Source organism: Pipistrellus hanaki, assembly GCF_964339955.1.
Source record: "Pipistrellus hanaki genome assembly, chromosome: 2".
NCBI classification, from domain to species: domain Eukaryota; kingdom Metazoa; phylum Chordata; class Mammalia; order Chiroptera; family Vespertilionidae; genus Pipistrellus; species Pipistrellus hanaki.
The window spans coordinates 69,773,545-69,791,647 of record NC_140504.1 but is presented as its reverse complement, the minus strand read 5'-3'; positions in this window follow the sequence as shown (position 1 = coordinate 69,791,647).

The following is an 18,103-nucleotide window of genomic DNA, read 5'->3' as shown; positions in this document are numbered from 1 at the left end:
GCAGTTGGATATCACTCTCATAGTTCAGGACCCCTTGCTCTTAACCGTTCACCTGCTTTGTCTTTGCCACTTGGCTCACTGCTCCTTAGTGCTGCCACAAAGGCCGGAGAGGCTCTCATCACCACTGCTTTGCCCACCAGCCATGTGCCCAGCTTCTGGCTAAACAGCACGAGCGCACTGACCACCAGGGGGCAGCTCCTGCATTTCGCATCTGTCCCCTAGTGATAAGTGCATGTCATAGTGACTGGTCCTTCCACCATTTGGCCAATTAGCATATCAGCTTTTTTATTATATATGTAGGATATTTATTTTCAGGTCCAGCGGTCCCCAAAGTAGGGGTGAAGAAAAACAACCATCATTTGTGCAAGCTGGGTTGGACAATTTTTTCTTATGGGAAGAATTACTTATCTCTCTGTGAAAAGCAAACTTTCACAGAGAGATAAATAATTTAGATTATTTTAATGGTTCCTGCATCTCTGGCCAACATGGCTTACAGGGGTCTTCAAACTACGGCCCGCGGGCCACATGCGGCCCACAGAGGAGTCTGATCAGGCACGCCAGGTTTTTTGGGCAGTGAGCGCAGCCGAGGTGTTACAGTAGGAATTTAGTTCATATAGTCCGGCCCTCCAGCTCTCTGAGGGACCGTGATCTGGCCCCCACTTTAAAAAGTTTGAGGACCCCTGGGCCTTAATGGCTTGTTCACTGAAGGTCTCAGGATTAATTCCCGCTCCAGGGCATGCACCTGGGTTGCCTGTTTGATCTTTGCCCCTTAGATGCGTGTAGAGAAGCGATCAATGGATGTGTCTCTCTCACATCAATGTTTCTCTTTCTCTCTCCTTCCTTCTTTCTCCCTCTGCCCCTTCTAAAACAAAACAAAACAAAACAAAACAAAACAAAACAAAACAAAGAACACATAATGGTTCCTGTAGGCAAAAAGAAAGTTTTGGGTGTTCAGTAGGTGTGAGGAAAGGCCTAGGAATCTTATATTTTCTTGTAATAATAAGTGACTGATCAGAAACAGAGGTAGAGGGTATAATAATATGTGTGCTGATAGAACCAATGTAGGTAATGGTTGAAAAACTGTAAATGTTAGGAGATTAGGGTTTTCTAGAATCTTGTAGGGTTTTGGCCTCCTCCTGGGCTTGAACCAGGGGAGGCATGAGGCCAGCTGAGGGTGTGTGGCCGCTGGGGCTGCCAAATGACCCTGCAGAGGTGAGGTGGCCTCCGTAACTGCAGCTCCCATGTCAGAGTCCCAGTTATTATATTTTAAATGCTTATTCTAGAAACAAGAAATTATGTTTTTCTCTATTTGCTCACTTTGAAAGTTTTGGATCTATTAGCTGATGACAAAATATTTTAAAAAATTAACATATAGCTTAATATATTCATCCTGAAATAATCCAGCACAAGAAGAGTTAATTATTTTAATTAATCAGAGGAAAGTAAGATGTAAGAAATATTTCTGCATAGGTGTCTACATAATATATGTAAGTAATATTTAAAAAATTTATTGTTGAAAATATTACATATACCCTATGTTCCCCCCTTGACCTTTTCTATCCCACCCCTAATATCATTTTTATATATGGTTATATATAATATGAGCAGATACTTTAGAGAGAAAAAAAGATACCAGAAAACCATGCAGAAAGATTGTCTTTTCATAAAAATATGTAGAGACTGTTGAATATTTTCAGAACAAAAATGATTTTCAAGGAGAAATTCTGGAGATTTAAGTGCTACCCTTCCCTTTTATTACAATGGCTACACACAATCAACTGTATTTTATTTCCCCCTTGTTTGAACAAACTTATTTTGGGAAGTCATTAGAGTCGGCCTGATACATGATACTAAACTGTAACATCAAGGATTTTATGCAAGTATTATTATATTTGCATAATGGGTTCTCTTTAAATTGGTTGCAGAAACATTTATTACCTAGAGCTCTTATAACAGCAAAGTATAATGTACCACACTGAAAACATTGATCCCCATCTGGTTTAAAGATTGCCAAATGATATAATGATATGTGTGCTCTAGAAGATTTAGAAAGGATATTACATGACTGAAAGACACTTAGCTTTACGGGTTTTCAGCAGGAACATGATTGATAGAACTCACTTATGGAGTCCCATTCTTGTTTATATTCATTACTTGCTGGGAACTACATTTTTTTGTTGTTAACCTTTTACTTCAAAGAAATATCTACATGTTGCCCTAGCAGACTTTAAGGATTTTCTTGTTAGAATCTAAGAAAAGAAAGACCATAGCAATTATACTGTATGTCCCAGGCTTACTGTGTGACGCCAGGCAATAGAATAAATATTTTTATTTGAAGGAAAGTCATGTATGAGTAGTTAGAAGATTTTAAAGTCATTGACATGTGTGAAGTGGTAAAGTTAAAAGATAAGCTGCCTATGAGTAAGCACAGTTGATGTAATTTGGTTACATATCAGTGACTCATAAGAAGTTCCTTCCTCTGACCAACTAAAAGTAATTTTCATACAACTAGTAACTATAAGTCAAAAAAGACTGATTTATTATCTTTAATTATAAAAAAGAAACTTAACCTTATTTTTTTTTTTATTTTACATTCTAAATTCTTAACCATCCTATTAATCTTCTCTCAGAGGAACAGATGTCTCATCCTCTCATCCTCCTCCCCTCTTTGATACTCTTCCTTATCTCTGACTCATAAACCTATAGTACCCAGCCATGTGTTGGGTCCAGGGTATGATTCTCAGGCCTCAAGTATTTTTCCTGCATGTACAAAGGTCTAGCAATCATTTTTACATCCTGATGGATCATCGATGCTATCTTTGCAGGAGACTCATGATCATACCTGCTTCCTTCACTAATTGATCAAAATTAGGTTATGACTGTAACCCATTTATGACTATATCTGTACATTACTTTTACAGAAAGGTAAGCATAAAATATTAGAATAATCTTTAAACTTCACTTTCTGTCCTTCTACACTTACTTATCAATTTAACTCAAGATAAATTTATTTCTCTTATTATTTAATAACTTCTATATGACACAATTAACTTCCCACTATTATTGTATTACATTGTTTTCATGAGTTTCTGAGCACTTATTTTTAATGTATCCTCATTTCCTAACTAGTAGTCCTAATCTCACACTCCTCAAATGTCCAACTGTCCTATAAAACATGCCGACCTTTCATCTGCTATATCTTATTCTTTTCTTTTCTGAACCTTGAGTTATCCATTTTTGTCTGGCAGTCAGGACCTTCCCATAAACTTATCTCATTGCATTTTTTTTCTAGTTTTATCTAACAAATTCCTTTATTTATATGCAACATTTAAATTAAGACTACTCATACTTGACTGATGTCAAATGCACTTTTTTATTAATATAATTTTATTTATTTAAGAGAGGAAGGAAGAGGGATAAATAGAAACATCAATAATAAGAGGGAAGCATTGATCAGATGCTTTCTGCCTGCCCCCTCCTGGGGATGGAGCCTACAATCAGACTATGAATCTTACTGTGACCTCCATTATGCTGGGCTCAAGTGCTCTTTGTATTTTATCTTGGCCTCATTGACTCTAATGGAATACCTTAAAAGCCTATGCATCCCATAAAGTACAAATTAAAGATAACTTGCTAAACAGTCCTTACTGAGCAACCTAATTATATATATTTCCCTCACTCACCTCTTCTTTCAGTTTTTATTATATAGTATGTTACAAAATAAGAGATATTCAACTATTCATCTCATATATATTCAGGCATTTATAATAGTCTATATGGATATACAGATAATTTTTAACCATTACTTTTTAAAAAAATATATTTTATTGATATTTTACAGATAGGAGGAAGGGAGAAAGATAGAGAGCTAGAAATGTCGATGAGAGAGAAACATCGACCAGCTGCCTCCTGCACACCCCCTACCGGGGATGTGCCCACAACCAATGTACATGCCCTTGACCGGAATCGAACCCGGGACCCTTCAGTCCGCAGACCGACGCTCTACCACTGAGCCAAACCGGTTTATTTCCTTTTTTATTTTTCTGAGGGCAAAATTTCAGAATTCTAATAATAGTAGGTACAAATAGTAAAATACAGTCTGCCTTTAATTAAGTATACACTGAAAAAAGTGATGAATTGATTATTTATCTATTTATACTGTCTTAATTTAATAACAAATTAACTACAAAATAATCTACAGAGTTAGACACTAAATAATCCTACTATATACAGACTATGAATTGTCTATCCTCTTGATTGAGGGAGGTAAAAACTTTGGCAAAAAAAGGCAAAGCATTTATTTCCATTCTTCCTATTTATTTTTTAATGAAAACTGTTTATTTCTAAAATTATAATCACGGTAGTTAAAGAATAACATTTTATGATTTTTATTATTATCAAGGTAAAATATTATTACTAGTTTTAAATTTTAAATAAAATATGATTTATTTTCAAGGACAATATTTACTGAGGTAGAATTTAAAAAATAATGAATTCAAATAATAATGGACAAACAGCACCAATTAAATTTTATTCTGCATTCTCCCTCAAACCATTATTTTTGTGTTATGCTTCATTTGTTTAAATATTTTTTGGGGGTTGTGGTTTTTTGTTTGTTTGTTTTTTTACTCCGACTGGGAAGATCTTCATGGATTATTTATTTGCTTTAAGACCAAAAGGGAATCTGGTAAAGTCTTCACTCATTGGTACACTAAAAATCTGAAATAAACATATGTTTTAGGCAAGAATATTATTAATTTTTTCATATCTGACATTACATTTTCATTTTAATGGCAGCAATTAATGCAGTATTTAAAGATCTATTCCATTTAGTTGAAATACATGATAAATACAGCATTGGCCTTCAGGCATCCATAACTCAATGCAAACAGCCTACAGTAGTATACCAATGTCTTTACAGAGAATGCTTTAAAAACCAAGGTAGTATATTTTAAATAAACCAAAATAACTTAGAAGGTGGTAAAGAATTGTCATGTTAAACTAACATAAGGGTAAAAATAATCCATGGGAAATGTAAAGATGAGAGGGTAGTCAGCAACTCTTTCCTCTTATAGAATGTTAGCCTAACATTTTGAGTGCCAGAAAAGATTTTGAAGAAACTTTGCAAAAATATACAAAGATCTCTATTAAGAGGCAGAGAAACTGTCAACGATATTAATGACCCTCGTAGGAAAAAAAAAAAATGTTTTCAAATTTACCTTTCCAATAAGAAAAGAGAGTCAAAAAATAGATGTAACTATGTGGTATACCCCTCTTCCTCAATATTTGTTAAATTGTGAAATTAAGGTCAAGTCAAGAAGGATTTTGCAAAAGTAATTAAGGTCCCAAATCAATGAACCTCTCTAAGATATCTGATTGAGACTGATTTAATCATCTGAGTCCTTTAAATCTAGGTCTAGAGTTCAGAGATAGGAAAAACGCAGGGATCAAAGCAGGAGCAGGAATCAATGGGCCATTACTGGCTTGAAAATAGTGAGAGCCATATAGCAAGAAATCAGGCAGCTTCTGGAGTTGAAAAGAGCTGTGGCTGATATCAGGTAGGCATGGAAACAGGGCATCAGCTATATAACTGAGAGCAGTTGAATAAGGCCAATAATTTGCATGATCATGGAAGGAAATTTTCCCCCAAAGTTTACAAATTGTAACTCAGCCTACACTTTGATTTTAGCCTTATGATATCCTGGGAAGACTCTCTCTGCTGAATTTTTGACTTATGGAATAGTGATATAATACATGGCTGTCATATGAAGCTACTAAGTTTGTGGTAATATGTCATGCAGCAATATAAACCTAATACATAATTCAAAATAAGTACATTATAAATTCTTAGAAAAATAAAAATGTAAGAGAATTTTAAAATTTGATAAGTAATTTCTGCAAAAAAAATAAAATAAGCATCAAACTGAATGTATAAATATTCCAAACTTCCTATCATTAGATCAAGACCAGGATAAAAATGTTATCATAATTTCTATTTAACATCATACTGGAGTTCTTAGTCATAGCAATAGGATAAGTAAATGAAAATGAATTGGAAATTAAAAAATGTCATTATATTAAATATACATGATTATATACACGGAACATTCAGAAGATTCTATAAACTATTAGAAACAATCATTTTTTTCTGGAAAGATTAACCTACAAAAATTAAATTATTTTTGTATATACCAGCAACACATGAAAATAAAATAAAAATACTATTTACACAAACCTAAAACATGCTAATATCTAGGAGTAAATTTAACAAAGTGGTACCAATTTCTACTCTGTAAATCATGAAATATTATTGAGAAAAACTAAAGACAAACCAAATACATAGAATGATATGCCATACTTGTGAAAAGAAACATTTAATATTCTAAAGCTATCAACTTTTATCAAAAATGACTTATAAGAAAAATGTAAACACAGATATAATAATTCTGCCAGGGGTTTTTAAACAGAAAAATTGACTCTAAACTTCTATCCAAATGTAAAGTTTACAAATTAACATTTATAAACATTTTTAAACAAGCACTCTTCATACAAAGTAATACAATACCACTATGGATACAAATATGTACTTGTTATATGCAACATCATCAATGACATAAGAAACATGATACCACAAAATAATTTTATACTGTATGTTTACATTCTTACATAATTCTAGGGCATATATAAATTATTATAGATGGAGATATGGATAACCTTATGAGAATAATACTGAAATTGAAAGAAAAGGAGGGCTTTTGAAATTATGGTGACATTCTTTTTTTGGGTTGCTTTCATAAAATGAGCTTAGTTTATAAAAACTGTTGACATATACTTATTATTTGTGCATTTATATGTATTTATATGCATTATCTTAAATTAATATATGAACTCAAACTATTTTTTTAAGTGTGCCTTATTCTCATAATACAGAGTCTTGGTGCACAATATCTGTAGTGGGTGGAGGTCCACCAGCCCGGCCTGCACCTCTTGCAATCCAGGACCTTTTAGGGGATGTCTACCAGCTGGTTTAGGCCCAATCAAGCAGGGATTCCTGTGGCTTGGGTCTAAACTGGCATTAGGACATCCCTCTCGCAATCCGGGACAATTGGCTCCTAACTGTTCACCTGCCTTCCTGATTGCTCCTAACCACTCTACCTGCCTGCCTGCCTCTCTGATTGCCCCTAACCACTTGCTGAGAGGAAGTGGCTGTGGTCTTTCTCATCTCTGGTCATTCTGCATTCTGGTTACTGGGCTTTTATTATATAGGATATTTTTAAAGTATATTTTTCTTTATGCAATAAAATACAGCAGAGAACATAACTTAGGATTTAAAAAAAACAATATGAAATTAAACAATTAAGAGGATATGATGTAACTGGTAGTTCACAAAATCTGAAATATTGCTTCAATTTTTGAGAATTGCAGCATTTATATTATAAAATGAGGACATGAGAGCAATTTCTAGGATGATCAAATATTTTGTATTTTTGTATTATGTGTGTTACATGAGTAAAATCTATTAAAAATAATCAGATCATTTACTTTAAAATGTATGCATTTACTATATGTAAATTTTACCTTACAAAGAACTATAAACAAATATTGAACTCAGTTGGGTTGCTTTTCTCCATCCTTTTAGTTCTACTATGCAAATCTAAACTACTGTACTTACATTTGAGGCTTGGGTCTATGAATAAATGAATGTACAGTATTGATGATCTGGGAGCTATGTCCCTCACTTTTGGGAAACTAAGTTAAAAAATGAAAGAGAGAATACTAGAGTACAGTATGTGTTTTTATTTGTTTGCTTGCCTGCTTACTTGTTTTTGTAAGTGTGTTTATATTAGGAGAAAAGAGTGGGAACAAAAGGACAGGGAGAGGGAAAGGGAAAGAAAATTAATCCCCTAATAGTAAGAATAGCATATACATATACACAGATATAGATATAGATGATATAGATATATAGATTTCTATACATATACATATACATATACATACATGTATACATATACATATACATATACATATACATATACATATACATATACATACATATATATATATATATATATATATATATATATATATATATATATTAGCTCTGCATAATGAAGATCTTGAAGCAATGGCATACGGATAGGAAGAACACTTGTAGCACTCAAATTTTACTCCAAAATCTTATTTACCAATCAAAGAAATCAATGCTCCTTAGAGTTTACTGAATCAGTGAAATGCAAGATGGCCCTGTAACATCTTAATCTAATCCCTCCTAAAAGTGCTCAAAGAATGATATGAAAATATCAAAAGGACATAGTTGCATTCTTGAAGGGGTTTGCACGGGTTTAATCTGGGAAATTCTGAATAATAAAATAAAGACGATACTTATAAAGACAAAAATTATAATGTACCAACCAAGAGAACAATGTAAGTTAATACTGGTATTAATAAATTAAAGAATATGGAGAGGGTCAATAGAAAAAAAAACCATAAAGGGGAAATCTGTAATATGGCCAACAATTAAGATAAATAAATAAATAAATAATCCACTAGAAAAGAAAACCCTTCCTTCCATTTGAATGGCAAGATAAAAATGTAGATAAAATTGTAGCACTAGATAATTATCTCTTGATAATTTGATGAAAAAGCATTTATATAATCTCAAAGAACTTTACCCCCAAATACCTTTTAGTTATAAGAGGAAAAAATAGCAAATTTATGTTGGAGAAACTTAAGAACACTGTCTAACAAGTGATCAGAGTTAACAATGTTATGTCCACGCCATTCCTTTCATAAGTGCATAACTTGAATCAAATTCTGAGAAAACATACAACAAAATACAATGGAGGACATTTTACTCTTCGACAACTTTCATATCGAGCAAGCTTTTTTAAAAAAATGTTTGAGAAACTTCCAAATTAAAAATATAAAGATCAACTAAAACTAAATGCAATGAACAATCCTCCACTGGATTCTGGACCAGGAAGAATAAAATCGGTAAAGGACATTATTGAGACAACTGACTAAAATTAGATATGAACTGTGGATGACATTTTATCGATATTTAATTTTTTACTTGATCATTGTACTGCAGTTTTATAAAATGATGTTATTTTCCTTGTTTTTAAGGAAAGGCACAATATAGTTGTTAGGGGTAAGAGGCATGATGTATCTAATATATTCTCTAATGAAATATTTATTTTCTTGCCCGATTGTCTCATCTCTTTGTGATTATCCTTATAAAATTATCTAAATTTACTGGATTAAACTTTGAGGAGCTATGAAAAATATATTTCTACAAACCAAGGAGATACTGGTCATAGTTATGTATTTGGACTCAATGCATAATTGATGTTTTGATACTTGCCTTGAGTGGAGATCTATTAAATTGGTTAATTACACTGTGCACTGTAGCCTGGTATATGAAAAGAAAATATATACAGACGAACTCACCTTGAACTATGCTGTTTGTAAGCAGCTTATACTGGGCTTATATTTATGTGTTGCTATCCATATACTTGACATATTATTTATGTTAGAGTATGCCATCAGAGTGCTGTATTGACTGCATATAGAAGTTTCAAACAATATATAGCCATTTATAAAACAACACATCTGGGTAAGAGAAGGCAATTACCATTATTGCCTGCCAGATACGTAAGTTAAGTCAGACATAAAAATGTATTATTAAGGGAAGGGTGACAGATTACCTTTTGTTAAATTAAGAAGGTTCAAGGAGTGCCATTCTGTAAGTGTTTGCTCTGCCCTTTTTACATAGGCTCTGTTGTTCATAGTTTGTAATGTGTTTTTCCTTACCCGATGATAATTTTATTGAGGATGGTTGATACAGAGAGAGAAAGACAGAGAGAAACATGGGTTGCTGCCTACATGTGTCCCAACAGGGTTATGTGTCCTGACCAGAATTGAGCAGTAACTTTTTTGGTGTCCGAGCCACCTGGGTGGGCTGCTATTCATGTTTGTAACCAGACTCGGGTACACAAATGGACAGAGCTTGCCTAAATTCATAGTCCTGCTTTTTATTTTATTTTATTTATTTTTATTTTTATTTTTATTTTTATTATTTTTTTATTATTTTTTTAATAAATTTTTATTGTTCATATTATTACAAATGTTCCTTTCCCCCCCTTCTCACCCTACCCTCTGTCCTTTCCCCACCCCCCATTGTCCTCATCCAGGTGCACAATTTATGTTCAGTCTCTTCCCACATCTCCCTCTCCCCTTTTCCCCAAGAATCATCAGTTCACTCCCCTTCCATACCTCTGATTCTATTATATTCAACAGTTAATATTGTTCCTCAGATTTTTTTTTTTTAGTTTCCTTGGTTTTTAGATTCACTTGTTGATAGTTACGTATTTGTTGTTCATAATTTTTATCTTTATTTACTTTCTCTTCTGAAAGAACCCCCTTCAGCAATTCATATAATTCTGGTTTGGTGGTGATGAACTCCTTTAGCTTTTTTTTATTAGTGAAGCTCTTTATCTGACCTTCGAATCTGAGTGATAGCTTTACTGGATAGATTATCTTTGGCTGTAGGTTCTTACTATTCATCACCTTGAATATTTCTTGCCATTCCCGTCTGGCATGCATGGTTTCTGTTGAGAAATCAGCTGACAATCGTATAGGTGTTCCTTTATAGGTAACTACCTGCTTAGCTCTTGCTGCTTTTAATATTCTCTCTTTGTCTTTTGCTCTTGGAATCTTAATTATGATTTGTCTTGGTGTGGTCCTCTTTGGATTCCTTTTATTTGGAGTTCTGTGTGCTTCCTGGACTTGTAAGTCCAATTCTTTCACCAGGTGGGGGAAGTTTTCTGTCACTATTTCTTTCAGTATGTTTTTGATATCTTGCTCTCTTTCATCTTCTGGGACCCCCATAATTCTGATGTTGGATGGTTTGAAGTTGTCCCAGAGGTTTCTTACATCATCTTCAATTTTCTGGATTCTCTTGCCTTCTAGCTTCTGCAGAGGAGTGTCTTCTGGCTCTTTATGTTCCAAATCTTTGACTTGATTCTTGCGATCTTCTATTCTATTTTTAGGACTCTGTAAAATATTTTTTATTTCAGACAATGTATTCTTTATTTCTCGTTGATCCCTTATCATTTCTTGTTGATCCCTTTTCATATCCTCATAGGTCTCATTTATTTTATCGGCCTTTTCTAGGAGACTCTTGAAAAACCTTATAAGTGTGGTTTTGAACTCTATATCCAGTCGCTTTTTGTCCTCCATTTCTTTCGTTTGTGATCTATTTGGTTTAGGCATTTTTGCAGGCAGCTTTCCTGATGGGGCGGGGTTTCAGGGTGGAGCCTACAGCCTTGGCTTCCGTCAGCCCCGCCCTTTGCGACTCCTGAGACTCAGGGTCCTTCAGTACTTGTTGCAAGCGCCTCTGAGAGAAAGGTGCCCTCGATTTTCGCCTGCTGCCAAACAGTCTGTGCTCTCCCACAAGGAGCCCGGTATTGGGGTTCAGTTCAGTTGGAAGTGGAGTTGGAGGTGGCGTTCAGAGCAGTCTGGAGCCCCTGTCTCCTTCCCGTCAGGGCAATCCCGCGGCACAGCCAGCCAGCCCTTCTCTGCACGCACTGTGTGCGCCTCTGGGACCTCCTCTCGCCCATTCCCTGGGGTTCCGCCTTACAGCCCAGCTCCCTCTGGATGAGCCTGGGTCCCCGGGGTCTGGCCTAGAATTGGGGTTCAGAGCAGTTGGAGCTGGGCCCAGCACAATCGGAGCTTTTCTCTGCTTCCCGCTTGGGAACGCCAGCCAGGCACTCGGCCTCCCTCCTCTCTGGCTCCGTCCTCTCCACGCGCCGCGTGTCTCCGTACCTTGGGCTTTTACAGCTCCTCCGCGCTTCCTTCTGGTTTTCTCCTTGCTTCTTGTTGTAGGATTTCCAGTCAGTCGACTTTCCTGTAGTTCTGGGTAATGTCCATTTTATATTTTAGTTGTATTTTATTGAAATTGTTGTGTGCGGCTGCGGCTAGTTGCCTACCCGAGCAGCCATCTTGGATTCTCTCCCATAGTCCTGCTTTTTATCTAGAGATTTTATGTTGATAGATGTATTGTTGTCAACAAGCTCATCTGGTGGCATGTGGAAACAGAGTAAACAATTAAAATAGCCACCTAAGTTATAAATCAATGACTTCATTTGTTTATTTTTTATTGACACAGAGTACTGAATGCATTGTCAGAAAAGGATGGTTAGTTATATTTTTGCATATTTTTCTCTTAGCTATATGAGACCATAATATGATTGGTATGGGTGGAGAAGTATAATGGCTTTTTGTGTCATATACTACCTTGTGGAATGAGAACTTGGAAATGAGAAGTCTGAATAAACAACTTTAAAGACAGTGTAAGTTATCTATATTACTGTTAATAAAAATAACAAGGAAAACAACAATTTGCTATTAACTGTATTTAACAGTTGAACCAATAAATTCCAAAAAACATTGATGAACATACTATTTAATGACTTTCAATTTCATCTGATTCATCTGCTTAATAGAAGTGGTGTAAGAATTTCCAACCCTCAACACACATTTAATAGAATGGCCACGTGTATTTGCCTTAGCAAATTCTCCCATTGTTTTTCCACATTTTCTTCACATAATTGTAGAGCCTGCCATAATACCTGACACGTAGGATTTACCTAACAAATACTTGTTAAATCAATTTTTGAGAATTAGATTAGAAAGGAAATGAGGAAGAAACACAGGATGACCAGAGCTGTTCAAAGATGGAACATGCTGCTTTGGGAGTCACCAGATTCCCACCAAGGAGAATACTCAAGTACAGATACAATTGGTAGTGGAAAAGAGAAGCATAAAGTTAATTGGGGTTTGTGCTATTATCAGTGTCTTCCTAACTTTTTTTTTTCTTTTAGCTTCTGAACCAGTGATATAATTAAAATCTTATGAGGAAATTTTATTTAATGTTTTGAAGGTTTTGTTCTTTTGCTTTTTAAATAAATTTGGAATGTAGTAAAAATATTTTAAACAAGCTTAAGTGGGGGAGATATGAGACATATTGGCTATGTCTGTAAAACAATCAAGGATGAGTTATAGAAATATTGTATATAATTGGTGTCTCAATTATAAAAGCTGTGTGTTTTTATTTTTTTATTTTACTGTCATGGCTCTTGGATTATCATCATTTCTAATCAAGCTTCTTGATTGTGAGTGGTGTGTGTGTACGACACACACAGAGAGAAGATCATTAACTAACTAGCTCCAAATATTTCTGATATATGCCAGTTTTTATATGTCACCTAATTAAACATTCAATAACATAGGTAATAAAGCTAGCCCTATTTTACATATGTAGAACAAGCATTATTAGAGTTACATAACTTACATTAGGCAGACATAGCTAGTTAGTTAAAGAAGTTAAAACCTCCGAAACCGGTTTGGCTTAGTGGAGAGAGCATCGCCTGCCAACTGAAGGGTCCCGGGGTTGATTCCGGTCAAGGGTATGTACCTTGGTTGCGGGCGGGCATATCCCCAGTATGGGGTGTGCAAGAGGCGGCTGATAGATGTTTCTCTCTCATCAATGTTTCTAAGTCTCTATCCCTCTCTCTCTCTCTTCCTCTCTGTTAAAAAAAAAAAAAAAAAAATCTGGCTCAGTGGATAGAGCATCAGCCTGCGGACTGAAAGGTCCCAGGTTCAATTCTGATCAGAGGCATGTATCTTGGTTGCAGGCACATCCCCAGCAAGGGGTGTGCAAGAGGCAGCTGATCTATGATTCTCTCTCATCGATGTTTCTAACTTTCTATCCCTCTCTCTTCCTCTCTGTAAAAAAATAAAATATATTAAAAAAAAAAAAAGTTAAAACCTGTGTCTAAAATCATCTGTATTCCCTTAGGTATCTAATGCATGTCAGTGTTTGTAATTTGATTGATTTAATTTAAAATGAAAAGAAAAAAAAGTCTTTAGGTTCTTATCTCATTAAAGTGTATATTTTATTTCTAAAGGACAATAGCATCAGGAATAAAGGCTTTTTTTCCTTGTTAATTCACTTGAGTATTTTGAAACCTACTTACAAAACATCACTTTCAAAAGCATTCTTTTCTTTGTCATATTTTCTTGCTTCTATGACCTATACATTTCTTTGAATATAGTATTTGATTTAGAAATCAAAAAGAAAAAGCAAACTATTCTGTGTTCTTTGATGTTGAAGGTTTAAGGACTTAAAATAAATTACCTTGTCAGTACGTCTTTTTCTTGGAAAGCATAAGTGGAATTCAATAGTACTCTAGGAATTTCCTTTCTTCATAATGTATTTTTGAATTCAACACCATTACTACTTTATTTCCCCTTTGTCATCTGATCATTTCAAATATTTTTGACAAGTGTCAAGTAAGCAAATATTTGTTTACACCAGAGCTAACCAACCAACTACCTAACTACATACAAACATCTCATGACCTGACCTAATAGGCATCCTAAAAATTAATAATCATAAATATTCATGCATCCAACATAGAGGCACATAAACATATAAAGCAATTTTTAATGGACATAAAGAGAGAAATCCATGTAACACAATAATAGTAAGGGATTGCAATACCCCACTCACATCAAAGGATAGATCATCCAGACGGAAAAGTAGTAAAAAAAATAACTCCTGAAATATCACATTACAGAAGGTTGACTTAATAGACATTTGTAAAACATTTTATCGAGATCTGCAAAATATACATTTTTGCAAATGCAAAAATGGAACATTTTTCAGGCTATATAATATATTAGGCCACGGTCTAAGCCTCAATAAATGTAAGACGATGGAAATCATATCAAGCATATTTTCTGAACCCAATTACATAAAACTAGAAAACAACTATAGGAAGAAAACTAGAAAAATATTTGGAGTCTAAACAACATGCTACTGAATAAACAATGGAATAAAGGAAATCAAATGAGAAATTAAAACTATATTGAAACAAATGAAAAAACAACTTTTAAAATGTATGGGATACTGCAAAAGCAGTTTCAAGAGGGAAGTTCATAACAATAAAGCCTACTTCAAGAAATAAGAAAATCCCAAATAAGCAATCTAACTCTATACCAAAAAACACACCAAAACAAACAAACAATCAAAATCCAAAATAAACAGAATGAAGGAAATTGTTAAGATCTGGGTGGAAATAAAGAAAATAGAAATTAAAATAAATGAAAAAGTTCAATAAAGCTAAGAGCTAGTTCTTAGAAAAGATAAATAAAATTGACAGAATTTTAACCAAACTCATCAATCAATAAAAGACAGAACCAATAGAACAAAAATAAATTTAAAAAACAAAAATGATAATCTCATCCTGAAACACCTTTATAAACACATGTAGAACATTAAAACAAAACAAACCTGCACCTTGTAAATAGCTCAAAGACAAGCTTCAAGCGATTTGTTAACAGTGAAGAATTAAAAACAAAACAATAAAACAAAGTAGAAAATAGAGTTTAGATATTGTTCAAGGGAAGCACATACCTGTCTACACAAATTTTCTTTGTCCTCAAGCTGTATTGATGACCTAATCTTAGAATTCTCTGCTAAAATTGGCTTCCCTTAAATAGTGTTTCCAGCTTGCTCCATAACAGATCTCCATGCAAATTCAACTGATAGGTATTATCAAATAAGCCTCAGAAACATCCAGAGATTAAGTGAGCTAGCCCCTCTTATATTCTGTCTGTATATTAGGCATTTTTTATTGTTCTTTTTCATGGTACAAATTAGCTGGCAGCTCCAAACCTCACTGTAATCATGATTATTAATAGTTTTATTGCTTGTTTATTATATTTTCCAGAGTTTAACATGCATCATCTCATTTAAAATTTATAATATATTTTGTGACTCAGGTACTTTTATTTAGCCACTTGACACTATTCACCTAATGAAAGATTCATTTAATATACACAACATATTCGAAAATTTAAATGGAATAAGAGATCTCTCTTTTTTAAAATTCTTTATTGTTGAAAGTTTTACATGTGTCTCCTCCCCCCACCCCATTGACTTCTCCCCACCCACTTCTGCCCCCAACACTTGTCCCACTCCCCTATTATATGTGACCATTTTTCATGCACATATTCAATGCATGGATACAAGTCTTCATTCTTCCTTAAAGTGAAGATGTCATATACTATGTGACTCAATTCTTTACTTCTTTTGCTTTAGTCTTTCAAAAGTTTGGTGATTAAAATAGCAGTCCCAGTTTTGCTTTTTTGAGAAAACTCTAAAGTGTTTTCCATAGTGACTGCACCAGTCTGTATTCCCACCAGCAGTGTAGCGCTGTACCACATCCTCACCAGCACTTGTCATTTGTTCATTTGTGAATGGTAGCCATTCTGACAGGTGTGAGGTGATATCTCATCGTCATTTTAATTTGCACCTTCCTGGTGATTGGTGACTTTGAGCATGTTTTCATATTTGTCTTGGCCACCTGTATGTCTCCTTTGGAGAAATCTCTATTTAGGTCCTTTGTCCATTTTTAAATTTGATTGTCTGCCTTCCTTTTGTTAAGTTGTAGGTATTCTTTATTGATTTTGGAAATTAACCCTTTATCAGATGTATCATTGGCAACTGTATTCTCCCATGCAGTGGGCTCCTTTTTCATTTGGCTAATGTTTTCTTTTGCTGTACAGAAGCTTTTTAGTTTGATATAGTCCCCATTCTTTATTTTCTCTTTTGTTTCCTTTGCTCTTGATTTTATCAGCAAACATATTACTACTATGAGAGGTGTCTCAGATTTTGCTGTACTTGGTTTCTTCTAGGATTAGGTGAGTGGATAAAAATGTATATTTGTACCATGGAATAATATGCAACTGTAAAAAAAAGATGGACCTCTTATTCTTTGAGACTCATAGAGGGACCTGGAGAGTATAATGCTAAGCGAAATAAGCCAGGCAGAGAAAGAAAAGTATCACATTATCTCAATCACATGTGGAATCTAAAGAACAAAATAAACAAAATAGATCCAGAGACAATGAGGCATGGAACAGATAGATGAATCTCATCGTGGAGTGAGGAGATATTAAGAAAAGAACTTATATGCATAACAGTGACCTGGTGCAAGAAATTTGTGCAGTGGGTGGGGAGTTTTTCTTAGCCCAGTCTATACCCTCTCCAACTGGGGATCCCTTGGGGAATAGATAAAATTATGGGAAAATAAAAAGATCAGTGGTTGCCAAGGTTGGGGTGGGGAGTGATCAATATGCAGAGCACAGATGACTTTTTGGGCATTGAATGTCCCCCATTAGGTAATGATAGATATATTTCATTATACATTTATCCAATCCCATAAAATATATGAAGAATAATAAACCCTGGAATAAACTAAGGATAGTGGGAAGTTACTATCTGTCTAGGTACATAATTAGTCATAAATGGTCTTATAATTAAGAACTAGTGGCCTGATGCATGATATTCATGCATGGAGGAGGTTCCCTCAGCCCAGCCTGCACACTCTCCAATTAAGGACCCCTTGGGACATGCCCAACTGCTGATGGGATCAGGCCTAAACTGGCAGTGGGACATCCCTCTCACAATCTGGGACCACTTGCTCCTAACCACTCACCTGCCTGCCTGCCTGATTGCCCCAAAGATTCTGCCAGCCTGCCTGATCGCCCATACTGCCTCTGCCTGCCTGCCTGCCTGATTGCCCCTAACTGCCCTCCCCTGCCAGCCTGATCTCAACCCCAACTGCCACTGTCTGCCAGATCACCACAACTGCCCTCCCCTGCGGGCCTGATATCACCCCTAACTGTTCTCCCCTGCTGACCTGATCACCCCTAAACTGCCTCTGCCTGCCGAAACCGGTTTGGCTCAATGGATAGAGCGTCGGCTTGAGGACTGAAGGGTCCCGGGTTCGATTCCGGTCAAGGGCATGTACCTTGGTTGCAGGCATATCCCCGGTGGGGGGTGTGCAAGAGGCAGCTGATCGATGACTCTCATCGATGTTTCTAACTCTCTATCTCTCTCACTTCCTCTCTGTAAAAAGTCAATAAAATATATTTAAAAAAATAAAAAATAAAATAAACTGCCTCTGCCTGCCTGATAGCCTCTAACTGCCCTCCCCTGCCAACCTGATCTCACCCCCAACTGTCCTCTCCT